The sequence below is a fragment of the Hyperolius riggenbachi genome, chromosome 12 (genome assembly GCF_040937935.1).
Source record: "Hyperolius riggenbachi isolate aHypRig1 chromosome 12, aHypRig1.pri, whole genome shotgun sequence".
In the NCBI taxonomy this organism is placed as follows: Eukaryota; Metazoa; Chordata; class Amphibia; order Anura; family Hyperoliidae; genus Hyperolius; species Hyperolius riggenbachi.
In genome coordinates, this window is record NC_090657.1 from 109,485,768 (window position 1) to 109,513,433 (window position 27,666).

Consider the following 27,666-nt stretch of genomic DNA (forward strand, 5'->3'; position numbering starts at 1 on the left):
AGAGTCTATTTCTTGCAGGCAGAGAACTGTCAGGCTCCCCCGAGCACAGGATAAGCTGTGTGTGTGTGTCCTGGGAAGAGGTGAAAAGGTGAAGTGCTGCTGATGCTTGTCACACAACAGATCAGAAGGGCTGGCTCCAACAAAAACACAAATTTCCTGACACATATATAGGACTGTGTAGAACTCACATTATACTGCTGCTCTCCTGTATCCAGGCTTTGTATTGAGCGTGACTTGCTGGTGTCATGTGGGCTGCTGCCTATCTAGGGCTTCAATTTGGAGGATGTATTACATTTCAAGCATTCTTGAAATTCCTGCTAGGTTTTATTCTCAGGGGATGTCTTACTTTAGGGGAAACACGGTAGTTGGGGCATTAGAAATTATTAAGGGATACGGCAAGTTCTCAGGGTTTAAGGTAAATTGGGACAAATCAACTATTATGCCACTAGACCAGGAGGGGTCAGGAACCTTTTTGGCTGAGAGAGCCATAAATGCGACATATTTTAAAATGTAATTCCGTGAGAGCCATACAATATGTTTCAAACTGGGACAGTGTGCATGCACAGCAGAGGGCTGTCCCTGTTGCCATTGTGATGTGCATACAGTAGATCCTCCAGGCAGGGGCAGTGTCAGACATGTCTTTAGCTTCACTTGGATTTCAGCAATATCAGCAATTTACCAGACAATTAGCTAGCTGACTTGGGGGTTGATTCGCTTTGTAGGACGAGAGCCACGCACTTTGGCCCAATAGGCTGACTGTCAAGTGATAGGCAGCCTATTGGGCCAATCAAAGTGCCGAAATCTCATCCTACAAAGTCACTGGACCTGAAAGGGTCTAGGGAGGGACAATTGGAGCAGCCGCTAGTTTGGGGGGGGGCGCAAGTAAGTTAGTAGTGCATGCTACAGCAGTAGTGTACCTACTTTAAAAATTGTACTTGCGCTGCTACACTAAGCTGTGCTGCTTGAGCAGTGTAGCTTAGTGAATCAACCCCTACTGATTTGTCTGTGAGCCATATATAGCCATCAAAAGAGCCACATCTGGCTCCCGAGCCATAGGTTCCCTACTACTACTACTACTACTAGTGACTAGATGGACAAATACCAATACTTCCAGCCCCTATCCCACTCCAATGGGTTAAGGAATTCACTTATTTGGGGATAAAAGTCACTAGAAACATCAACGATTATTATACTCTCAATCTAGACCCAATTCTATCTAAACTCAGGCAGAAATGTAAGGTATGGCAATGCCTCCCATTATCTCTGCTGGGGCGTGCCAATGCTATCAAAATAAATATGCTTCCAAAATGTTTGTATTACTTTAGGAATAGCCCCGTGTATATCCCAGCCAAATACTTTCAAACTATTAACAAAGTGGTTACATCCTTGTTATGGTACCCCAAGAACCCACGTATAGCACTATCCACTTTGCAGTGAGACCAAACCAGTGGGGGCATTGGGCTGCCAGATTTTGAGCATTACTACTGGGCATCAGCTGTGGTTACTGTACGGTGGTGGTTTGAGCAGTCCCCAACTAATCCAGCAACCGCCCTAGAGGCAGAGATAATGGGATCCTTTTTGGCCCTTTCCACCTTACCATATAGAGGGAGCAGACAAATCCCCTGAGCCACGCCGAACATGTTAGTAACAGTTAAAATATGGGAAAAAATAAACAAAGTCTCACACCAACCCGGACAGATATCTCCATATACCCCACTATGGATGAATCCCTCATTGCACGAATTCTTAACAGTGCCCGATCCCAAAATCTGGGCGGACCATGAATCTATAAATTAAAAGATATAACGGATGACCACCAACTTAGATCCTTCCCTTCTCTTAAACAGGATACTAACCTAGGTAATAATATGTACTTTAGGTATGTGCAATTGCAGCACGCCTTTGGGGCACAATTCTTAAAGGGAAATAGAACACTATTGGTGCAAACCCATACCACTGAGGGGGAACTTATAAAAAAAGATCTAGAACATGTGGTTTCCGTCATATATAAAACATTTCCTCCTAAAGGACAGGCCAAAATGGACAAGTTACTCCTGGCATGGCAGACAGACATCCCAGACTTGACACCCGAAACGTGGAATACCGTTTTGGGCTATTTTGTCACAGTAAGCGTGGCAGCACAGGACCGCCTTATTGCACTAAAATTCCTACATAGGAGTTATCTCTCTCCAGCTAAATTATGTAAAATTGACCCTGCTGCATCGGGAAGATGTGGCAGATGCCAGCACCCGGGTGCAGATTTTTTCCATATGGTGTGGCTATGCCCATGTATCTGCTCTTATTGGTCACAGATACACTCAAAACTTTTACAAGTGTTTGGAACAGCGTTTGATCTAAACCCTGAACAACTTTTTCTGGGGTGTCTGGCTGAAAATGCACTCTCCAGTCACAAAATGCAGGCCTACAGGTCCCTTATAGCATATGCTAGAAAGATGATTATACTCCGATGGAAGCAACCTTTACCTCCCACCAAAAAAGACTGGTTGTCATATGTTCATAAAGATCTAGCTATCATTAAGCCCATATACCTCAAAAGAAAATGCCCTAAACATTTTTAAAAAATATGGTCCTGCTGGATCTCACACTACAAGCTCAAATTCGATGAGTGATAACTATTGTGCTACCACGATCCCTACTGGAGTTTCGCGGGGAGACGCACCTGAGTCAGGTCTCTTTTCTTTTGGTATAACTGTCTGTTATCCTATGTTATGATGTTTCTTGTTAGAATCATGGGCCAAAGCAAGAAGATATCTTGTTACTGCCTATGCACTTAACCAGAAGGGAGAATAGCTATGTCAACAGTTATGTTATAAATGTTTTGGTGCCGCCACGGTTGGCAGGCACAGCTGTTTGTTTTTCTATGAAAAATTTTCAATAAAAAATATACATTCAAAAAAAAAAAAGCTAATAGAATCTGAATGTGAGTGTTCTGATGGGGATATTGCAAGTTTACAAACAACCTCCTTACATTTAATTTTGTAGAGTGGGTAGGGATTAGGCCCACCTGATCTTGAAACACAAGCTGTTCAAAAATCTGTTTAACTACTTAACCCCCAAGGGCTTTTACCCTAATGGACCACAGCAATTTTTACCTGTCAGCTTCTCCTCCTGCTTTTCATTCGCCAATAACTTTTTCAATACTTATCACAACAAAATTATCTATACCTTTTTTTGCCACAAATTAGGCTTTATGGGGGTGATATTTGTTTTCAGTAATTACTTTACCTTCTATGCATTTTAAAGGGAAAAATAAGGGGAAAAAATGAAAAAATACACAATTTCTCCAATTCCATCCCCTATAGTTTTAAAATACAGAATGGTACTGTACATAAAACCCACACATTTTATCTGCCTATTTGTCCTGGTTATCACAAGATTTGAAATATATCCCTAGTACAAAGTATGGTGACAATATATTATTTAGAAATAAAGGTGTATTTTTTCTTTGATGTGGTTTTCATTTTCTCATTGCACACTACCAATGATTACAAGCCCTTATTAGCAAAAATATGAGTAATACACCCTCATGACATACATATTTAAAAAGCTAAGTGTAACGATTGTGGGATATCTCCGTGGTCAGCGCACAAGATGTGCGCTGACACTGCGGAAGTCCTCCACAAGCGTGTCAAAATAATGGAACCCAGCTTTTGGTGCAAGCACCAGTAGAGGGGAATTCCCACCGGCAGATTGAGCTGTGGAGTGTAGAGGAATAAACCCTCTGCGCTGCCACAAATGCCAGATGGAAATTGTACGAAGAGAAGCAACACAAGGCAAGATAGCCCCCAAAGAGAGAGAGCATAGAGACAGAATCAATGTGTGTCCACCAAACTAGTCGCCACCCAGCGACGGTGAACACACAATGGCGGAAACTAAGGGGGAACGCAATCGCAAGAATGGCGATTGCCAAATAGTGACACCAGACTGAGCAGGACAGAGCAAGAGAGTAGCAAAGGCACAGCAAACAACAATCAGAGGATAAAGAAAATAACAAACGCTAGCTAAACGCGAACACCGCACTCATTCGCAACAGCGAACGCGTTTAAGACATGATCACCGCGCGATAGGCGCCCAGTGATAAGCGTGCCACCCTAACTAGCCACAAGTAACACAAATGAGCACAAACAGACAAATGAGGTAGCCAGTAGCAACCGCTGCTCCAGCTTACACTCCAGGAACTCAGATCAGAAGGATCCACAGCCGCTACCGCTAGAGGCTAGTGCGATCCAAACAAGACAGAGCTATTCGCTATCAACCGCCGCTGGCGACAGCGCAATCGCGGCAGACAAGACAGGACAGAATAAGCAGTACAAATATACACAAACTGACTGCATTAACTAGGAATGCAAGGAGCACTCCCCAAGAATTAACTATACTAAGATAGCAGTGGCTGACACTCCAGGTGAGTCCAGCAGGAACAAACCTCTATGAGCAGCAAAGGATTCTGGGATCACATGGTATTTATACTGCAAGCCTTCAAAGGAGGCAGCTAGGCCGTTTGCATGACAAGTGTATGCAAATTGCTCAGCAGCAGAGCAGGTCAGAAACCTGCAAAGCACGGGCAGGTCTCTTTTCCAGAGACCTGCAGCCCTCAGACTTAAGGAATGGACAAACAGCTGTCTGCCTGTGCAGGCAGCAGAGCAGATCGTTACACTAAGTCACTAAGGTAACTTATTTTTATAATTTATAATAGATGTATTCTCTTTTCAATTCTGTCACTTTTGAAGTTTTTTTTACAACTATTTTATTTTGGTAGAGTGTGTATGAAATTAACATTTTTATAGCTTTTTATTCAGTTTGCCGCTACAAAAAATTCAAATGACACAGGCCACAGTTCTCAAACACCCCAAGTTCTATTCTCTCTATTGTCACAGTTAAAATGATACCCTATATACACAATCGGATAGCTTTTTGGACACGCAATACACTGATAACCATGAGCAGCACCAATTTATTTCTCAAGGCCATTTTCTTGCACCATAAGTAATACAGTCATTCTTTCTTAGAAAAGCCCATGGAGTGTCTGAACACTCAAGAAAAGCCATAAATGTCACCATTCTGAAAACTAGAGGTCTACTCAGATATACATATTTTGTAACATTTGTACTTATGCGGTTTTACTGAAATTGTATCATAACTTTGAAAATTATGTTTTTTACAGTTTTTTTCACTTTGTCACAAAAAAAAATCAAATTACATAGGCCTCAGCTCTCAAACACTCCAAATTCTTTTCTTTCGCTTCTCATGGTTAAAATCATAACCTATATATGTAATCAGTTTGGTTTTTGGGCTTATGGCAGAGTGTGTTCCCTGCCTTAAAGTGAACCTGAGACGAGAAGAGTCTCAGGTACCATACTTACCTGGGGTTTCCTTAAGCCCCCTTAGGGCCACCCGTTCCTCACCACCTCCCCGGGTGGCTCCGGTCCTCAGCAATTACGCCCAAAAGCTCCCTTATCACGCTCCCATCCATTGGAGTGTTCTGCGCCTGTGCAAGCTGCACTCAGTCAGGCTTTTCTGGCTTAATTGCCAGGGAGCAGAGCCACCTGGGTGACAGCAACGGACGAGCGACCTTAAAGGATACATCCAGGCTAAAAGAAAAATCAAAATCCACTTACCTGGGCCTTCCTCCAGCCCCTGGCAGCGGTCTTGTGCCCTCGCCACAGCCCTGGTGGCTCCCGGTGTCCTCTGCTGCAGAAGTCGACCTTGCAAGGTCGGCTTTCGGGTCAGCTTCTCCTGCGCTCCACGGCGCAGGTCACGTGGACTCGCCGCAGCTCCGGTGGCTCCCGGTGTCATCCGCTGCAGAAGCCGACCTCGCAAGGTCGGCTTCCGGGTCGGCTTCTCCTGCGCTCCACGGTGCGGGTCACGTGGTGTCACCGACGTCATCTCACCGACGTCATCTCACCGACGTCTGCGCAGTACAGACCTGATGATGTCGGCTAGACCACGTGCAGTGGAGCGCAGGAGAAGCCGACCTGGCAAGGTCAGCTTCTGCAGTGGAGGACACCGGGAGCCATTGGAGCTGCGGCGAGGGCACAGGACGGCTGCCAGGGGCTGGAGGAAGCCCCAGGTAAGTGGATTGTGATTTTTCTTTTAGCTTGGACCTCTCCTTTAAGGAAGCCCCAGGTAAGTATGGAACCTGAGACACTTCTTGTTTCAGGTTTCCTTTAAAGTGCACGTGCGTGTGCATGTGGACGTGCGGGTGCGCATGCACAAGCATTTTTAGCTGCGGATGTTTTAAAACATCTGTTGGTCCATTAAGAGGGACCAATAGGATGTTTTAATACTACTGGCAGTCCAGAATTCTGGCAAGTATTTTAATGTCAGAATTCAGAACAGAAATTGGACAATATGAGGTACAGGAGTCCGGACTTCCCAGGCTTCAGCACATGATATCAACTATGAAACTACACAAGCAATATTTACAGTCATGAATGACAGGAGTGCCTTTGGTGGTCAGTTATGTAGGCACGATCTGTCTGCCTTCAGGCTTCTCCATCTGCTACTTACGCCATATAGATGAGCTTTGCTTAGGCACAAGGAATTGCAAGCTGGCCAAAACCTAACTCCAGCGCAACAATCAGTAAAATCATGGAAACCTGGAGCCACTGGGATTTATTTCCTAAAGGAACACAAATATCACACACACACACACACACACACACACACGCACGCACGCTCAACTAAACCATGTGCAATTTTTCCTTCCTAAAAGCAGAAAGAATTTTCAACTATCTGGCTTCTCAGGGGTGATAATGTGCATACTTTAGGCAGGTAATATTTTAACCTATATAAGGACAATGATTAATAGCGCTCACACATCAATAGGACCTAAAAGTCAAAAATCAATTTAATATAGATAACGAAAACAAATCCTCCCCGCAAGTGTGGGATAAGAGGAAAGTTGCATCAGGCGGTGGATCTCTCTCTGTCCTCATCACTATTCAGGATGCAATAAAATGAGAGAGTACAGAGAGTAGCGCTCTGGATAATGACTCCTCAAAGAATATGAACTGTTAAATCAGGAGGAAATAGCAGTCTGCCACCTGGGGGATTCCAAACACACTGTGCCCCCCCCCCCCCTCCAAGGTAAACAACTCACCGGATCCTGGGACCCTAATAGTCTGTCTGCGCATGTGGGCTGTATGTTTCGTCTCATTATCCATATGATGTTGCCTAAAACTCGTGTTCTCCTACTCATGCTGCGAAAGATGTTCTGTCATGTAGCAAACGTCGTTCCTCCTTCCTAGGGCAAATCCTACCTACATTGGGGCCTTGGCAAAAACATGAGGCCCTCTGACCAACCCTCGCTTGACCCGGCAGCATGTTTCTTACTCATGTAACACTTAGCAGGGTCACGTAGAAGAGGTGGCCACTGGCCAAGGGGAATGAAGACGAGAGCAAAAATTGATGCTGAATACTCTGCAAGGGCCCCAGGGACAATTCACTTGGGGAAGACCTAAGGGGCCCAGCAGTCTGCTATTACAAGTTTGCAACATTAGTCTGAGAAGCAGAGATATTTCGATAACCCTCACTATGAATTTTATGATTCCTGGTGATGGTTTACAACTATTTGCCACCTAATACCTTACAATATTTAAATTTGGGTGACTATACCACTTTTCTGCAACCCTGGACTACGTAACCTACGTTTTAATGAATTTTTTCATTTCAAGTTACTTTATTAATAATAGGTCAGTTGGTAAAAGGTACAGGGGTGGGCCAGTGAAGCATTCCGTCACTCAAGCCAGCCGGCTCAGTGAAGGCAGATAGAATGTGGGGGTATAGTGACAACGACAGGAGCAGTAAGCCATGTAGCCATCTGCTTCTTTTATTATTATTCCTCCCACATATATTCAGTATCAGTGAAGCAGCTCTTAGTGCAATTGGGGACACATTACATATGGATTTATTTTAAAGCTGCGTGGTTACAATACTGTGAATAACACTAAGTACAATTTAAAGGGTACCTTATTCACACATGGAGGTCGATTCACAAAAACGTGATAACCGTTATTATGAATCGACCGCTTTTGTGAATCGACCTCATGGTGTGATAGACCCTACTCCATAAATAAACTTGCGCTTAGCTGAGCTTCAGGAGTGGATGACTGAAAACTTACTAAAACTAGATGCTGACAAAACGGAGGGTTCTTGTCATTGGAAGTCAGCACTTGACAGCAAAGCAGCTCCAGTTTTAGTCAGTACCACTAAGGATATAGGGCCATATGCAATGCACCTTTTCTCCTAGGTTTTAATTTGTCATCATCTGTTTTAAAATAACTTTTCAGCACTTTTCAATTGAAATAGTAAAAAAAAGCAGGTGATAAAGTACTGTCAAAATTATTCTATTTTCTTGCTTGCTGGTGGATTAAAAAGCATTTTATTGATAAGGTGTGAAAATAAGTTCATCTCTATGCCTAGATGCAAATGTATCATCAGATAACATAATAGCCACAGAGCCTATTATCTTTTTTTGTAGAAAATTAGGCTACTGCAGCAAACATTTTTGTTTATAAGATGTAGTCACATAACCTGAAAGAGCAACTTTAACCAAGGATTGAACTTCTTTCCAAATCAGTAGCTGATACCCCCTTTCCCACGAGAAATCTTTACCTTTTCCTCAAATAGATCATCAGGGAGGTCTGTATGGCTAATATTGTGGCTAAGCCCCTGCCACGGTGTGATGTCATGACCATGGTCCTGACAGTTTGCTCTCAGTAACGAACATTCCGCACAGATCACTTGGCAGAACTAAAGATGTCACCACCACTGATAAATCTCAGACTGTAAACCAGGAAGAGGAATTATTTTACAATGGGCAAACACTGGCTAAATCATCTATAAATTAATATTGTAAACAATAAGCAATTTTATTCATTATGTTATTATCACTACAGTTCCTCTTGAAGCAGTCAGGGACGCCTTCAGAAATTTCTGGGTCCCATACTGGGCAAACCAACTGGGACCCAACCCTGCCCCAACCTTGTGTCTGCTTTTCATCATCTGTAACTACTGCACATGTGCTGGCCTGCAGCGTGCCTCCTTGATCACACTCCTGTGGCCAGGAGTGCTCCGCACAGATGCACTATGTTAAGACTCATAGCTACACAGAATGCTTCTAGCAACAAGAGAGTGATCAAGGAGGTGGCCCACCAGTCCAGCGCATGTGCAGTTGTGCGTGGCTTTGCTAAGTTACACACTATACTGGGTCAAAAACCGTGAGGACAGCAAAAGACTAAGAAGCCTACGGTGGCTGGAAGAAGCCCCAGGCAAGTAAAACAAAAAGAACACTACTTATGTTTGACAGTCACTTGGGTATCCTTTAAAAGGAGTTCCAAGGTGACACCTTAACCACTTTATCCACCACTACAGTATATCTACGTCCTCTGTGACTTTATCTAAGCCACGAGTCAGTAAATATACGTCTTGTAGCAGAAGCAGTGCTGTGCAGGATTGGGCATGCCTCTGTGCACATTTTTGGCACTATCTGATGCAGCACTAATTGGTGAACAGGAATATATGTTTCCTAAGCTAATGAGATTGATTTTTTTTTTTGCTTCAATCATTTTGTATTGAGTTTTGTAGAAGGTAAAATATGCAAGAAATACATAAACAGAGGATAACTTTCAATTTACAAGAGTTATCGTCAAAACAAGAATAGACGGTATTCAAGAGAAACATAAAAGTTACAAATATGTAAATTATTAATAGCACGTAATTGTTTATCCCAAACAATGTGGTGGGAAAATTAACCAAAAGATTTTATGTAATTTGCCATTTGTATCACCAAGGGGGACAAAGCCATTGTAGTTGTGATAAGTTGAAAAACATCTCTCACCCATTTACTAAACCAGCTTTGGTTGGGCAAGAGCGTATTCCGATTATCAGTATATGTCAGCTAATGATTTTTACCATTAAAAATACTTTTATTTTCTCAGTTCATAGTGAAAAATACTCTCTGTAGCATTATTTCAGAATCAAATATCTTCACCACAAATTGTGACAGGAACATAATCTAAGTTTTTTGATAAGCGGTAAGAATAGCCAAACAAAATTTGTGTTTTTTATCTACAGTAGCACTTTTTATTTTTAAACTGGAATTGGTAAAACTGAGAAATAATGTGTTTTTTCTATTTGTTCCTTGTTTTCCCATTAAAATTCATGGAGAACAAAATTGTTTGAGGGAAATGGCACACAATGAAAGCCTACTTTGTCTTGAAAAAAACAATATATATTTCATTTCTGTGTCATAAGTAGGGATAAAGTTATTTCTGATTAAATATGGACATAGCTAAACTGTCAAAACTGTCTGGTGGGAAACAAGGTCTGGATGCAAAGTGATTAAAGAATATTCGAGATGAAATTTAAAAAAAGTTGACAAAGGATGCTGTCCGTGTCTAGAGAGCATTTTGGACAAAAGTATGGCTTAATTACCGTTACCAAGGATTTACTTTAAATATATCAGCTAGAAGGGGTGAATATTAAAGAGGAACTTCAGCCTAAACAAACATACTGTCATTAAGTTACATTAGTTATGTTAATTAGAATAGATAGGTAATATAATCTCTTACCCACCCTGTTTTAAAAGAACAGGCAAATGTTTGTGATTTATGGGGGCAGCCATCTTTGTCATGGGGCAGCCATCTTTTTGGTTGAAAGGAGGTGACAAGGAGCATGAGACACAGTTCCAACTGTCCTGTGTTCTGATAACCCCTCCCAGCTGCATGCGCTAAGCTTCAAATCTCAAATTCAAAATGTAAGAAAAAAAAATTTGCACCAAAACAGCAGAACGAGAGCAACAACATCAGAAATCCCATCATGCTTTGCACAGCATCAGGGGAAAAATGCCCCGGCAGTTTTCTTCTGTGCAGCTAAAAATGAGGCTTGTATAAGAGAAACAAAGTTCTGATGCTGTGAAACTGTTAAAGAAACACCAGGCCTTTTCAGTGCTGCTAAGTCGATTTTTAGTCTGGAGGTTCACTTTAAGATCCATATAATAGATTATTGAAAGGATGCTCTGCTAGCACTGTTCTAGGAATCAACGAATAGGCTCTTGAAGAGGGGATCTGCCAGCAGAAGGGGTCTGTGCAGGAACGTGAAGGGGGTCTGTACTAGGAGGTAGCTATCACAGTACAAGCTCTAGAAGTATATGTTTGGCGGCTGGGGATAAGATATATCATTATATAATACAGCACAGGCCTTTGAAGGGTGACAGTGAAGTGGTAAAATAACTACAGACCAGCTGAATCTCAGATCTCTTTGGAAAGTGTTCCACACTTCTCCTATCAGGTACACTATACAGAGAAGGTGATAGAATTCCACATGTAGAGATAAGCACAGGGGGAAAGCAGAGCCAGACAGCCACTGAGCTGTCTGTATCTCCCAGGTGTTGTGCTGTGTATAGCCTTGCAGCTTCTAATTGGCTCCATGTCAGGGCTCTGTAGTGTATACAATACAAGTTGATTTTTCCTGTCCAGAGAGCCTGACAACTAAGGGTGCAGAGAGAAAAAGCTTTCTAATCTTTGCACAGTTGTTCTAATGACTGTGTCTGCTCAGCCACTGATAAGGAATCATACAAAGGTTTGTAGACAGTCCCTAAGTGTGCATCAGGATTAGAACAACTGTGCAAAGATTAGAAAGCATTTTCTCTCTGCACCCTTAGTTGTCAGGCTCTCTGGACAGGAAAAATCAACTTTTTTTCCTCGGCTGCCAGAAGATCGACAGCCTTTCTAGACAGCTCTGCACTACAGGGGTAGTCAGGAGGTTTGCGTGACAGATGAAAGCTGGTGCTGCTATTAAATGACATTCAAAATGTACATTATACTAGCAAGCATCCCCCTCAGAACTTGCAGCTCTAGTCAAGTGTGTGATAAGTGCCGTGATGTGCTTCATGGTAGGACCCTCCTGGCAGGGCCGCAGACTCCCGAGCCCCAAACACAAGTCCCCCCACTGATGGTCCTGCGGCCCTGGAAGCAGTTATTGCCAGGCTCTTGTGGCAGGGACTGAGCTGTTCTCACAGGAAAAGGGCATGGCATGCACTAAGGTCTGAGAAGGCTGCAGTCCACAGCAATGGAAGTGTGCACAACAGAATACAGCTGGAAAAAAAGGTCCCTGACCTAGTGCTGCAAAACTGATTTATATGATTTAAGTTATAAGCTATTCAAAAAGTGTGAAAAGAATATAAACAAGCTCTGCCACTAGATGCTTAAAGAGGAACTTTAACCCAGGATTGATCTTCAGCTCAATCAGTAGCCAATATCACCTTTCCCACAAGAAATCTTTACCTTTTCATGAATAGATCACCAGGACATCTGTATGGCTGATATCGTGCTGAAACCCCTTCCGCAGTGTGATATCAGGGCCATGGCCGAATTAACGAAGTCACCACCTGTGATAAATATCACAACATAATAGTGAGAAAAGATTTTACAATGGGGAAACTAAGTAAATAATATATAAGTGAATATTGTAAAATGAATAGAAAAGGTGGTCACTGTGGGAATACCACAGTCACCTGTGTGACAAGGAGTGACCAGGAGCCAAATGGCGCAGTATTGTGGGGTATTAGATGTTAGATTGTAGTACAATAGTATTTATACTCACAAAGGTGGGTTTCAGTCCCTGCAACCACCGTATATCACCAACAGGGAAATAACCATCTCCGCTTGGTATTCCAGGTTCTACTGGAGCTGGATGGTCGCACTCCTGGTTGGTCCTTCTTGGTTGTAGAAAACACCACACCCGGAAGTTGAACACCTCCAAAGGAGATGTAATGTATAGTACTGGGGGTGGAGGCGCCCAAAAATAGGTAATGTAATGAAACAAAAATATGGTGGAGGGAGGGTGTTATTTATTCAGCACGATTAAAAGGACCTTTAAAATATGGTCCCAAGCATGACATCCATGCTCAGACCCGTGAAAAGCGTTGTCCTTTTAATCATGCTGAATAAATAATTTAATCTTTTTACATTAACCCTGTGGTTTCGGTTCTTCCATCTTGAGTGGTAAGGACACCCTCCCTCCACCTTATTTTTGTTTCATTACATTACCTATTTTGGGCGCCTCCACCCCAAGTACTATTGTAAAATGAAAGCAATTTTATTCATTAAGTTATTTTCACTACAGTTCCTCTGGTGTACACAAACACAATTTCTCTCACCTGCAGAGAACAGGTCTTGATCCCTCGAGCAATAGTTCAGAGGTGAGATCTGTACATACGCGCTGTTAGACTACAGTCTAGCGACACGCTCTGTTGCCATTAAGGTGGGAGGAGGGCCGAGTGGCTTTGAGCCGGCCAGATGAATTGGAGAATAATGTACTTGGCCTGCGCTTAGCAAAGATGATCTGAAAATCTTGAGCTCTCAGACTGAATTTTCAGAAGTCCACAATCATGAAAGTCCCTTGCAGAAGCAAGTAGCTGTTTAGAACAAATACCAGACTGGCTACTGTACCTCTGTTCTACAAAGAGCTAATAATTAAAGTTGGCATGTATAAAATGCAATATCAAGCAAGAGAAAGTAACTGTACAAAAGTAGTAATAGTGGAATCACATCTTTTACCCGAGACATGAAATCCTAAGTTAAAATATCCCATCATGCTGTGCATTTGGGCATGTCTTAAAACTTTATGTAGCAGTCTAACTGTAGGATGATGGTTTGTGTTGCACTTTGCCAGAGTGAAGGGTCGGGGGAATAATTTTAGGTTGTTGCTTCTCAGCTTTCCAAAATACAATTACTAAATAATCCATGACATAATGAAGAACAATGTGAAAAATTAAAGCAGAGATGTGTTTACTTCAGCGTTCAGCTGTTGGCTAGATCCGTCTGCTGCCCTCTAGACTAAATATAGACTGGAAATATGCTTCATTTTAGTAAACAGAGTTGTGAGAGCTTCAAAGAGCAGCAAACCCCACCCACATTAAGGCAACAGACAGGGGTGATGCCTTTCACACATCTTTCCCCCCCCAAAAAAGAAAATTAAATACTGTATATTCTGGCGTATAAGACTACTTTTTAACCCAGGAAAATCTTCTCAAAAGTTGGTGTCATCTTATTTGCTGGGTGTCGTCTTACGAGGCGGGTGCTAAAACTTCAGAGCCAATCTGGAGAATCTGCGGTTGCCGCATACAGTGGGGGGAGCTTAAAAACGTCTGCATCCCAATTTCTGCGGCGACCATATGAAAACAGCAAGGGTGGTGCTGTACAAGTATGGTACAAGAAAATCCACTCAACAGGATTCCTGGAAAGAAGTGACTTAACGCGGTCCCGATGATGAGGTGAGGGGGCACCTCACTGGGAAGGTGTGGAGTGAATGGTGGAGCAAGCTGCCGGCGTCTGGGATGCCAAGGGTATGGAAAAAAAGAGAGAGTGGCGCTGTGCCCAGAAAAACGCACCTTTTTCACCCGTCTCGCCTGCCCTTGTATCCGATTTCTGTACCTCCTTCTCTGCCTCTCAGATCTCACTCCTGAGGAGTACTGGAGAAAAAAAACACAAAGACAACGGGAGCCCAAATGTTGCAGTATGTCACGAAAGGATGAGAAAATTGTGTAAAGGGGGGGTTCGACAAAGGAATACTCACAAAGGTGGGTTGCACAAGGGGCAACCGACCACTTTAAGCAGGTGGAGTATCTTGACCTGACTCTACTCAGTTATACCAGCAATCCTGGAGGCGGTTGCACTCTTGGAAAAATCCCATACACTCTAGACCTATGAAGTGGTGGGGTTCCACCTTGGGTTAGGTGTGTGGAACTCCCCTCACTAAAAGCGGGGGGAGTACAGTACAACAGGAGGTGAAGACGCGCCCAGTCGGTGTATAAAACACTTTAAAAACAACAACATTTGAAAGAAAGAGGTGGCTTACCTCAGATGACAAATCACTTTAGAAAAAGGAATTTAATAGTAATACACAAGCACAGGCAATGCGTTTCGTGGGACCCAGCCCACTTCCTCAGGCCAAATAAAGTGCTGCTCTATCTGTCAAGCCGCGTTTGGGGCGCCCCAAACGCGGCTTGACAGATAGAGCAGCACTTTATTTGGCCTGAGGAAGTGGGCTGGGTCCCACGAAACGCGTTGCCTGTGCTTGTGTATTACTCTTTCTTTCAATATTTTATTGTTTTTAAAGTGTTTTATACACCGACTGGGCGCCTCTTCACCTCCTGTTGTCACTCCTGAGGACTGCAGCAAAGTGGCGCAGGCGCGCATGTGTGAGATCTGAGAGGCAGAGAAGGAGGTAATAGTATACAAGAGCGGGCCTGACAGGTGAAAGAGGCATGTATGCGCTACCGCTCTGATAGTCTTGGAGACAGGGATAGCCAACCAATCCAAGCAGACTTTGTATACAACAACCAGCCAATCGCCGGTAAGGTACATCGCTTGCCGTGACTGGTTGGTTGTTGTATACTGGGTACCACAAACAGCACCAGTATCTGTACCTGTTTATACAGTATAGCACCAGTATAGTATACAAATGTCCAAGAGTCGGGAGGAGTAGTCTTATAGGGCGAGTGTATACCAACATTTATATTTTAACTGGAAAAGTTGGGGGTCGTCTTATACGCCCAGTCGTCTTATATGCCAGAATATACAGGTAGTCACTAACCATTTAGGTGTCAGCCTCATCTGGATGCACTATGCTCAGAAAACACAATCCTGATTGACTGACATTTACATCAGGGGCGTTGCTAGCCCCAAAGATCAGTGACATGTGCCCTGGATCTCTTCTGGGTTGCCCCTAATGTCCCCCAGGCAGAGTCAGGTGGCAGTACCCATCTCTGGCCACTTGGTCTCCAGATTCTGCAGACACATCTTCTGAGCTTCTCCACTTAGTGCCTGAGAAGGAATCAGACAGAGCTCCTAGCATCTGATTCTCTGATGTTGGGGGCGAATCTCCAGCTACAGAGGATCTCTCCAGACTTAGAGAGTGGATGGAGGAGATGAGTAGTTACTCCCGCTGTGCTACTTTGCTGGGAAGGTGGGATTTGGGGGGAGGACAGGACACTGATGACACACACAATGATGCATGCTCCCGATAGAGGCTCCGCAGCTTCCAGCATGTGACTACAACACCCAGCATGCCCCACAGAGTCACCACAGCACCCATCATGGCGTTACACAGCACCCAGCATGCATTTTTTTTGTATTAATGGAGAGAGGGCTTCATCCAACATTTTTCTGGGCAAGCCTACTTAGACCGCTGTTTAGTTCATGTAAATTTTGCTCCACCCATGACCACACCCACATTCTGGTGCATGGCCACACCCATTTTTGGCCTGAGTGCCCAAAAGTGCCCCGTATCACTTAGGATCCTAGAAACACCCCTAATTTACATCATTTTACGTAGAAGTCATACATTAAAAAATGAAACATTTATGAGCCCAATAGGCCCATTAACGATATAATGGGCCTATTGTTGCTTCAGAATGATCAGTGTAACATTGTGTATAATAATCTCATGAACTGAAATTCCTCTTTAAAAAAAGGGGTCTGAGGTGAGAGACACAGAAAGACATACTTATTTCCTTTTAAACAATACCAGTTGCCTGGCAGCACTGCTGATCTTTCTGGCTGCAGTAGTGTCTAGATCACACACACACCTGAAAAAAACAGCTAATGTAATGTTCACTAGTGATATAGTGAACATTACATTTTCGGTACGCAAATTTACCACACACCTGAAACAAACCGCTGGCTAATCCAGTCAGATTTGAGTCAGAGCACCCGATCTGCATGCTTGCTCAGAGTCTATGACTAAAAGTATTAGATGCAGAGGATCAGCAGGCCAGCCAAGCAATCTACATTGTTTAAAAAGAAATAAATATGGCAGCCTCCATTCTCTCTCGCCTCGGGTTCTCCTCCTAGATACAGTATTAATTCTGTGATACAACAATTAGATATAGGACAAATGAACAGTTTAGTAAAGGTTTTATGCGCGGATATTCTTTCTGAAAACAGTGTGCATCCCGGGCAAATTAAAAAAAAATGGATCACAAGGGAAGCATCAAGAACACAATGACGAGGAGGATGCTTTTCTTATTACCTAGAAAGAAAAAGGGAGGAAAAGGTGTAGAATTGCAATTGACTCCTAGATGTATTCATCACTTGGTTTATCAACACAAGGCAGAGCTGGATAGATTTCTACAAGTCACCTGCTCATGGTTTTGTTATCCAAAACACAGCAAGTAATTGTGAAGCAGTTGCCAGGGAAACCAACAATCCTCAGAAAGCTTTAATCATTGTGGATGTGAGCGCTGCCTGGGATCCTCCGCACATTGTGTTCTGCGGCAGATGCCTTAATGTCACAGGCAGGGAATAACAGGGTCTTCTTCAAAACTCATTAAGAAAGTACTTCTTTTGTAGATTATTCCAGGGGTTAAAGCTATGTATAAGGCCAGATATATGTTTTTTTTTAAATAAAAAAACAAACTAGCTTATTGCTGGTGGAAACAGGAGACATGTTGCTTATGCTGTGTATAGCAGCCCATTAGGGCCACCAGGCAGGAGAATATACTGCAAGATAAGCCTTGCGTATTAGCCGGGTTTGAGAGATGTGTAACCTCCTCAACACTGATCATACAGATCCTACCCTACGAACAGAAGACCACAATAAAGAAGTCAGGTGGCGGGGCAAATGGGTTATTGGAAATGCCATATGACTAGTGATATAGTGAACATTACATTTTCGGTACGCAAATTTACCACAAATGTTTGCGAACTGACTGTTTGCGGCGGGGTCCACAGACTTTAATTGTAGACGAATGGCCGACCGACTTTAGTGGTTAATAGCAAAGACCCCTTACGTGTTAGAAACACCAAATTTGCAGGGTATGTGGAGGAGGACAGTGGGTACAAGAAGAAAAATAATTTTTCAAAAAGACTATCGTTTTTGAGAACATCAATTTTGAAGTTCTCGTTCAGAGTGTGGGAAATGTTTCACCAGCCACCGACTTTAGCAGTTAATAGCAAAGCCCCCTTGCGTGGTATAAACACCAAATTTGCAGGGTATGTTAAGGAGAGCAGTGGGAATTTTTCCACAAAGTCCTTGTAGTTTTTGAGAAAATCGATGTTAAATTTAGAGGAAAAAAAGTAGCAAAGTTACTGCAGTAAAATGACAGATAATGTATTAACATGTATATAAATGTATATTTTTTATGTCAATTTTTTTCCCTCATGTACCCACTGTCCTCTTCCACATACCTTGAAAATGTGGTGTTTCTAAGCCGGGAGAGCCCGCCGGCGAACTGTTTGGGCCATCTCTAATGATGGCAATGGTCTTCAATGTCTGAGTGAAGAACTTTTCTAAAGAAACAGTTACTGTGACCCTCTGCTTCCTAGAGGTACTGTCATACGAAAAAGAAAAAAAAGAAAAAGAAAAAGAAAAACCTTTCAATGCCAAGGTTTGTCTCATAAAAATAATCAACTGGTCCTTAACAAATATTCTACAAATACAATGTTAGAGGAAAAATAAAAAAGTGACATATTACACCATGACAATATTTATTTATCAAATACTTCTTTTTGTAAGAGAATTTTTATTGAGTTTTAACAAAGTTGCTACTCAATAGTAGAGAGCCACAAAAATGATAAACAAGGACATGGCAAAAAAAATAAACAACAACAATCCAAACAGATACATAGGGATACATAGAGAATTCAACTATTTTAGTAGGAACGTATATACTGAGCAAGGTTATAGGCCATTGAGGAAGAATAAACAACTATGGCTATGACATTGTGGGAATAACCGAGACATGGTTGGATGAAAACCATGACTGGATAGTGAATTTAGAGGGTTACAATGTGTTTAGGAGGGATAGAACAGGTAAAAAAGGTGGAGGGGTTTGTCTCTTTGTTAAGAATTATTTTACAGCTGTCCTGAACGAAGAGATGGAGGAAGATTGTGAAGATGTGGAGTCCGTTTGGGTAAATATTCATGGTGGAAATAAAGGTTGCCAATTGCTTATTGGGGTATGCTACAGGCCACCACATATTCATGAAGCTGCAGAACTGCAATTACTACAGCAGACTGAAAAAGCTGCAAGCAAGAATGAGGTCATAGTTATGGGTGACTTCAACTTTCCAGACATTGACTGGAGTATTGAGGCTATCCATTCTGGTAAAAGCAGCAGATTTCTGGCATCACTACAGGACAATTACTTGACTCAAATGGTAACGGAACCAACTAGGGGGAATGCGTAACTGGATTTGATAATTTCTAATAGACCAGATAATGTATCAAATGTGCAGGTTCAAGAACATTTGGGAAATAGTGATTACAACATGATAACGTTTGATCTGGTGACTAATAGGCCGCGGGGCAGCGGGACCACTAAAAATATAAATTTTAGAAAAGCAAATTTCAATCAACTCAGGCAGACACTAAGTTTGGTGAACTGGGATAATGTACTACAAGGGGAGGACACTGAAGGGAAATGGCAAGCTTTTAAACTTATTCTCAAAGTTGTAGCATGTATATCCCATATGGAAGCAAAATGTCTAGGAATAAGAAAAGGCCTCTATGGATGAATAGAAAGGTTAGAGATAAAATGAAGGGGAAAAATAATGCCTATAAGGTCCTAAAACAGGAGGGGGCCGAGGCTGCATTAAGCAATTATAAGGAGTGCAATAAAAGTTGTAAAAAAGAAATTAGGTTGGCAAAGATTGAAGCTGAAAGTCAAATCGCTAGGGATATCAAATCTAACATAAAAAAGTTTTACAAGTACATCAACTCTAAAAAAAGAAAGGTTGACTGTATTGGACTCCTAATGGATGAAATATATAAATTAAAAATAGACAAGGCACCTGGCCCGGATGGCATGCATCCTCAGGTCCTAAGAGAATTAAGTTTATTTATTTATTTATTTGTTGTATTTATAAAGCGCCAACATATTACGCAGCGCTGAACATTAATTTAGGTTACAGACAATATTTAGGGGTGACAAACAGCAATATGACAATACAGGAATACAAGAAAACCAGATCATACAGCACAGTATGAGTACAAGGTAATGCTTAGTCAGTCACTGGATGGGAGCATGGAGTTAGGCAAGTTAGGTTCACTCAAATGCATAGCATGGGTGCACAGTAATAGAGGTGCATGATCAGGTAGGACACAAAAGGAGTGAGGACCCTGCCCAAAGGCTTACAATCTAGAGGGAGAGGTAGGGACATGAGAGGTAGGGGACCAGAGAGTTCGGCTGTGGGTTTAGAGCAATTGTGAGGGGTGGTAGGCAAGAGTGAAAAGGTGAGTTTTGAGGGCCTTCTTGAAGGTGTTGAAGGAGGGGGCTGCCCTAATGGGTGGAGGTAGGGAGTTCCATAGTGTCGGAGCGGCTCTTGAGAAGTCTTGGAGGCGTGCATGGGACTGGGTGATGCGGGGGACGGTCAGGCGAAGTTCATTGGAGGAGCGGAGTGAGCGGCTTGGTGTGTATCTCTAAGTAAGATCAGAAATGTAGGTTGGACAGGTTTTGTGGATGGATTTGTAGGTCAGACACAATATCTTGAATCTGATTCTGGACTGGATAGGAAGCCAGTGGAGGGATTCACGGAGGGGAGCCGCCCTGGTGGAGCGATGGGAGGAGTGGATAATTCTGGCAGACGCATTCATGATGGACTGCAGTGGGGCTATTCGGGTCTTAGGGAGTCCAGACAGAAGGGCATTGCAGTAGTCGAGGCAGGAAATTATGAGGGCATGGATGAGGAGTTTGGTGGTGGCAGGGGTCAGGAAAGGGCGAATCTTACAGATGTTACGAAGGTGGAAGTTGCAGGACTTTGTGAGGTTTTGGATGTGGGGAGTGAAGGAGAGTGCGGAGTCCAGGGTGACACCCAGACAGCGGGCTTGAGAGGTAGGGTGAATAGTAGTGTGGTTAACAGTGACCTGCACATCTGGGAGGTCCAGGGATGACCGGGGTGGGAAGATCATAAATTCCGTTTTGTCTAGATTTAGTTTTAGGAACCTAGCGGACATCCAGGAGGAGATGGCAGATAGGCAGGAGGAGACCTTGTCCATGGTAGTGGTGGATATGTCAGGGGTGTGGAGATAGATTTGGGTGTCATCTGCATACAGATGATAGTTAAAACCCATGGAGGAGATAACCTTGCCAATGGAGGATGTGTATAAGTTCAGTTATAAACCCCTTTATCTTATCTTTTGTGACTCTCTTGCAACTGGCAGAGTCCCAATGGATTGGCGTACAGCCCACGTTTTCCCATTATTTAAGAAGGGCAGAAAATCCGATCCAGGAAATTATAGACCTGTAAGCTTCACATCAGTTGTATGCAAACTATTTGATGGGTTACTAAAAGATACTATACATGACTTCATAGTAGAAAATAATCTTATTTCTCAGCATCAACATGGGTTTACTAAAGACAGGTCCCTGTTTGACTAACATGCTCAGCTTTTATGAGGTAGTGAACGCTAATGTGGATATTGGGAATGTGGTAGATGTGATATACTTGGACTTTGCAAAGGCCTTCGACACTGTTCCACACAAAAGTCTGGTGCAAAAATTGAGGATGCAAGGACTGGGGAAGACTGTGTGCATGGATAGGGAACTGGCTAATGGACAGAAAACAAAGAGTTGTGGTCAATGGATCGTACTCAAAATGGGAGACTGTTAGCAGTAGGGTCCCACAGGGGTTTGTACTGGGTCCAGTGCGCTTCATTTTATTTATTAATGACCTAGTAGATGCAGTAGTAAGCAATGTTGCTATTTTTGCAGAGGATACAAAATTGTGCAGAATCATCAACTCTCAGGAAGATAGGGACATATTGCAACAGGATCTAGATAGGATGGCTATATGGGCACATAAATGGCAGATGAAATTCAATGTTGAAAAATGTAAAGTCATGCATTTTGGTCGTACCAATGGTCTAGCACCATACAAAATAAATTGGATACAGTTGGGGACATCAAACTTGGAGAAGGACTTAGGAGTACTCATCGACAACAAGTTAATGCCAAGCCGCTGCTGCTAAAGGTAACGAAATTTTGGGATGCATTAAAAGGGAAGTAAAAACTTGAGATGCTAGCATAATATTGCCCCTGTTTAACTCTCTAGTAAAGCCACATCTGGAATATGGAATTCAGTTCTGGGCACCACATTACAGGAAAGATATTGCAGTTTTAGAGCAGGTGCAGAGACGAGCAACAAAATTGATACGTGGGATGGAAGGTCTAACTTACCAAGAAAGGTTAGATAAACTGGGTTTATTTAGTCTAGAGAAAAGACGCCTTAGAGGGGATCTAATTAACATGTATAAATACATCAGAGGGCAATATAAAAGCTTGGCGGATGAGCTTTTTGTCCCTAGGCCTTCTCAAAGGACTAGAGGACATGATCTGCGCATGGAGAAAAAACGTTTTAGCCATTTAGGAAAGGGTTCTTTACAGTAAGAGTGATTAAGATGTGGAATGCATTGCCACAGGAAGTAGTTGGCAAATTCTATACCTGCATTTAAAGGGGGCTTAGATGCTTTTCTTGCGTTGAAAGACATCCATGGCTATAATTACTAGGCAATGTCCAATGATGTTGATCCAGGGATTTTATCTGATTGGAGTCGGGAAGGATTTTTTCCTTTTGGGGATAATTGGACCATGCCTTGTAAGGGTTTTTCGCCTTCCTCTGGATCAACAAGGATATGTGAGGGAGCAGGCTGGTGTTGTACTTTGTTCTCTGGTTGAACTCGATGGACGTATGTCTTTTTTCAACCCAAATAACTATGTAACTATAGTACATTTACAGCTGATTTAACAAAGACTTAGGGCCCGTCTCCACTGGAGCTGTTTCCGCTCCGAATCCGCAATTTCCGTGCACACAAATCGCACGAGGAAACTCTGCCATAGGAAACTATGGTGCCGCCGGCCGAATCGCTTGTGCTAGCAATTCAGCCGAAACTGCCCACAGTTTTCGCGCGGGAGGCTGCAGATCCCATAGCCGTGCATGGCACGGCTTCTGGGATTCGCCTGCGATCCTGCACACCTGTAAGTCTCACTGACGCGTGCGGCACAAGTGGAAATATGGCGTAAGTTAGTGTCAGTGTCAGCGTAAGATAGTGTCAGGGACACTAACTCTCTATGTTATACTAAATCACAATAGCCACAATTTTATTTACTTACCCGCTCTGCTACACCATATAAAGTAAAGGCCTCATCCAGAGGTTGGGTTACCTTCTCCACAGCCCAGCCTCCAGCTCTGTAGTCCGGTCTCACCTCTGTGGCCACAGTGTAATTGGGCAAAATTCCTCTTTGAGGAGAGAAGAAATCTCTCCATGGTGCTGGGGGCGGGTCAGAGAGCTGGAGATGGGCTATAAGCGTAACAATAGACCCTGCAAGGGATGCAGTTGAAGGGGGCCCCGTGGGGGGAGAACTTTCTTTTCCCTGTCCTTAGAGACTGACAACTAAGGGCATGGAGAGAAAAAAAAATGTCTGCTCTCTGCACAATTTTTCTAATGATTGCATCTGCTCAGCCACTGATAAGAAATCATACAAAATTTTGCAAAGTTAATTTGTAAACAGTCCCTATTCAGTGTTCGGCAGGGTCAAGGGGGGGCCCCATCCAAAGTTTCGCAGGGGGCCCAGTACTGCAAAAAGAGGACCGGATCAGGTGATTGGATCTGCGTGGGCAAGAGGCACGTGAGCATCAGCACCGGCTGCCCGCTATGCCTGCAGAGGGAGGGAGGGAGAGGAGCGAGAATCGCTGCGGGGAAGGGGGGATGGGGGGCTGCTGCAGGGGAGGGGGGGGGTCACTGATTGGAGACACTGATCGCCCGCCCGAGGGTCACTGATCACCCACTATGCTTGCCAAAGAAGGGAGGGAGAAAAGCGAGAATTGCTGCAGAGGTGGGGGGGGGGGAAGGGGCAGAGAGAGCCGCCATGGGGGATCCAGCACTCTGGCACCCATATCTATTCTGCACCCTGCATTTTGGCACCCATATCTATTCTTCACCCTGCATTTTGGCACCCATATTTATTCTGCACCCTGCATTTTGGCACCCATATCTATTCTGCACCCTGCATTTTGGCACTCATATCTATTCTGCACCCTGCATTTTGGCGCCCATATCTATTCTGCACCCTGCACGTATCCTGCACTCTGGCACCCATACTAGGTATCCTGCACTCTGGCACCCATACTAGGTATCCTGCACTCTGGCACCCATACTAGGTATCCTGCACTCTGGCACCCATACTAGGTATCCTGCACTCTGGCACCCATACTAGGTATCCTGCACTCTGGCACCCGTACTAGGTATCCTGCACTCTGGCACCCGTACTAGGTATCCTGCACTCTGGCACCCGTACTAGGTATCCTGCACTCTGGCACCCGTACTAGGTATCCTGCACTCTGGCACCCGTACTAGGTATCCTGCACTCTGGCACCCGTACTAGGTATCCTGCACTCTGGCACCCGTACTAGGTATCCTGCACTCTGGCACCCGTACTAGGTATCCTGCACTCTGGCACCCGTACTAGGTATCCTGCACTCTGGCACCCGTACTAGGTATCCTGCACTCTGGCACCCGTACTAGGTATCCTGCACTCTGGCACCCGTACTAGGTATCCTGCACTCTGGCACCCGTACTAGGTATCCTGCACTCTGGCACCCGTACTAGGTATCCTGCACTCTGGCACCCGTACTAGGTATCCTGCACTCTGGCACCCGTACTAGGTATCCTGCACTCTGGCACCCGTACTAGGTATCCTGCACTCTGGCACCCGTACTAGGTATCCTGCCCTCTGGCACCCGTACTAGGTATCCTGCCCTCTGGCACCCGTACTAGGTATCCTGCCCTCTGGCACCCGTACTAGGTATCCTGCCCTCTGGCACCCATACTAGGTATCCTGCCCTCTGGCACCCATACTAGGTATCCTGCCCTCTGGCACCCATACTAGGTATCCTGCCCTCTGGCACCCATACTAGGTATCCTGCCCTCTGGCACCCATACTAGGTATCCTGCCCTCTGGCACCCATACTAGGTATCCTGCCCTCTGGCACCCATACTAGGTATCCTGCCCTCTGGCACCCATACTAGGTATCCTGCCCTCTGGCACCCATACTAGGTATCCTGCCCTCTGGCACCCATACTAGGTATCCTGCACTCTGGCACCCATACTAGGTATCCTGCACTCTGGCACCCATACTAGGTATCCTGCACTCTGGCACGCATACTAGGTATCCTGCACTCTGGCACGCATACTAGGTATCCTGCACTCTGGCACCCATACTAGGTATCCTGCACTCTGGCACCCATACTAGGTATCCTGCACTCTGGCACCCATACTAGGTATCCTGCACTCTGGCACCCATACTAGGTATCCTGCACTCTGGCACCCATACTAGGTATCCTGCACTCTGGCACCCATACTAGGTATCCTGCACTCTGGCACCCATACTAGGTATCCTGCACTCTGGCACCCATACTAGGTATCCTGCACTCTGGCACCCATACTAGGTATCCTGCACTCTGGCACCCATACTAGGTATCCTGCACTCTGGCACCCATACTAGGTATCCTGCACTCTGGCACCCATACTAGGTATCCTGCACTCTGGCACCCATACTAGGTATCCTGCACTCTGGCACCCATACTAGGTATCCTGCACTCTGGCACCCATACTAGGTATCCTGCACTCTGGCACCCATACTAGGTATCCTGCACTCTGGCACCCATACTAGGTATCCTGCACTCTGGCACCCATACTAGGTATCCTGCACTCTGGCACCCATACTAGGTATCCTGCACTCTGGCACCCATACTAGGTATCCTGCACTCTGGCACCCATACTAGGTATCCTGCACTCTGGCACCCATACTAGGTATCCTGCACTCTGGCACCCATACTAGGTATCCTGCACTCTGGCACCCATACTAGGTATCCTGCACTCTGGCACCCATACTAGGTATCCTGCACTCTGGCACCCATACTAGGTATCCTGCACTCTGGCACCCATACTAGGTATCCTGCACTCTGGCACCCATACTAGGTATCCTGCACTCTGGCACCCATACTAGGTATCCTGCACTCTGGCACCCATACTAGGTATCCTGCACTCTGGCACCCATACTAGGTATCCTGCACTCTGGCACCCATACTAGGTATCCTGCACTCTGGCACCCATACTAGGTATCCTGCACTCTGGCACCCATACTAGGTATCCTGCACTCTGGCACCCATACTAGGTATCCTGCACTCTGGCACCCATACTAGGTATCCTGCACTCTGGCACCCATACTAGGTATCCTGCACTCTGGCACCCATACTAGGTATCCTGCACTCTGGCACCCATACTAGGTATCCTGCACTCTGGCACCCATACTAGGTATCCTGCACTCTGGCACCCATACTAGGTATCCTGCACTCTGGCACCCATACTAGGTATCCTGCACTCTGGCACCCATACTAGGTATCCTGCACTCTGGCACCCATACTAGGTATCCTGCACTCTGGCACCCATACTAGGTATCCTGCACTCTGGCACCCATACTAGGTATCCTGCCCTCTGGCACCCATACTAGGTATCCTGCCCTCTGGCACCCATACTAGGTATCCTGCACTCTGGCACCCGTACTAGGTATCCTGCACTCTGGCACCCGTACTAGGTATCCTGCACTCTGGCACCCGTACTAGGTATCCTGCACTCTGGCACCCGTACTAGGTATCCTGCACTCTGGCACCCGTACTAGGTATCCTGCACTCTGGCACCCGTACTAGGTATCCTGCCCTCTGGCACCCGTACTAGGTATCCTGCCCTCTGGCACCCGTACTAGGTATCCTGCCCTCTGGCACCCATAATAGGTATCCTGCCCTCTGGCACCCATACTAGGTATCCTGCCCTCTGGCACCCATACTAGGTATCCTGCCCTCTGGCACCCATACTAGGTATCCTGCCCTCTGGCACCCATACTAGGTATCCTGCCCTCTGGCACCCATACTAGGTATCCTGCCCTCTGGCACCCATACTAGGTATCCTGCCCTCTGGCACCCATACTAGGTATCCTGCCCTCTGGCACCCATACTAGGTATCCTGCCCTCTGGCACCCATACTAGGTATCCTGCCCTCTGGCACCCATACTAGGTATCCTGCCCTCTGGCACCCATACTAGGTATCCTGCCCTCTGGCACCCATACTAGGTATCCTGCCCTCTGGCACCCATACTAGGTATCCTGCACTCTGGCACCCATACTAGGTATCCTGCACTCTGGCACCCATACTAGGTATCCTGCACTCTGGCACCCATACTAGGTATCCTGCACTCTGGCACCCATACTAGGTATCCTGCACTCTGGCACCCATACTAGGTATCCTGCACTCTGGCACCCATACTAGGTATCCTGCACTCTGCCACCCATACTAGGTATCCTGCACTCTGCCACCCATACTAGGTATCCTGCACTCTGCCACCCATACTAGGTATCCTGCACTCTGCCACCCATACTAGGTATCCTGCACTCTGCCACCCATACTAGGTATCCTGCACTCTGCCACCCATACTAGGTATCCTGCACTCTGCCACCCATACTAGGTATCCTGCACTCTGCCACCCATACTAGGTATCCTGCACTCTGGCACCCATACTAGGTATCCTGCACTCTGGCACCCATACTAGGTATCCTGCACTCTGGCACCCATACTAGGTATCCTGCACT

General features: G+C 44.8%; 1 protein-coding gene across 6 annotated transcripts in view; it reads right to left on the reverse strand.

The window, feature by feature from the left end:
- The window catches only part of SRCIN1 (SRC kinase signaling inhibitor 1), a 1,481,450-nt gene that overhangs the window by 1,327,538 nt on the left and 126,246 nt on the right, over nucleotides 1-27,666 (reverse strand). For 4 of the 6 annotated variants that reach the window (XM_068262500.1, XM_068262499.1, XM_068262495.1 and 1 more), the window contains one exon: nucleotides 12,306-12,409. The gene's annotated coding sequence lies outside the window, so the exon portion shown is untranslated. Of the gene's footprint in view, nucleotides 1-8,634; nucleotides 8,806-12,305; nucleotides 12,410-18,212; nucleotides 18,231-27,666 lie in introns of those variants that run through there. The other 2 variants (XM_068262496.1, XM_068262497.1) reach the window with 2 other exon arrangements.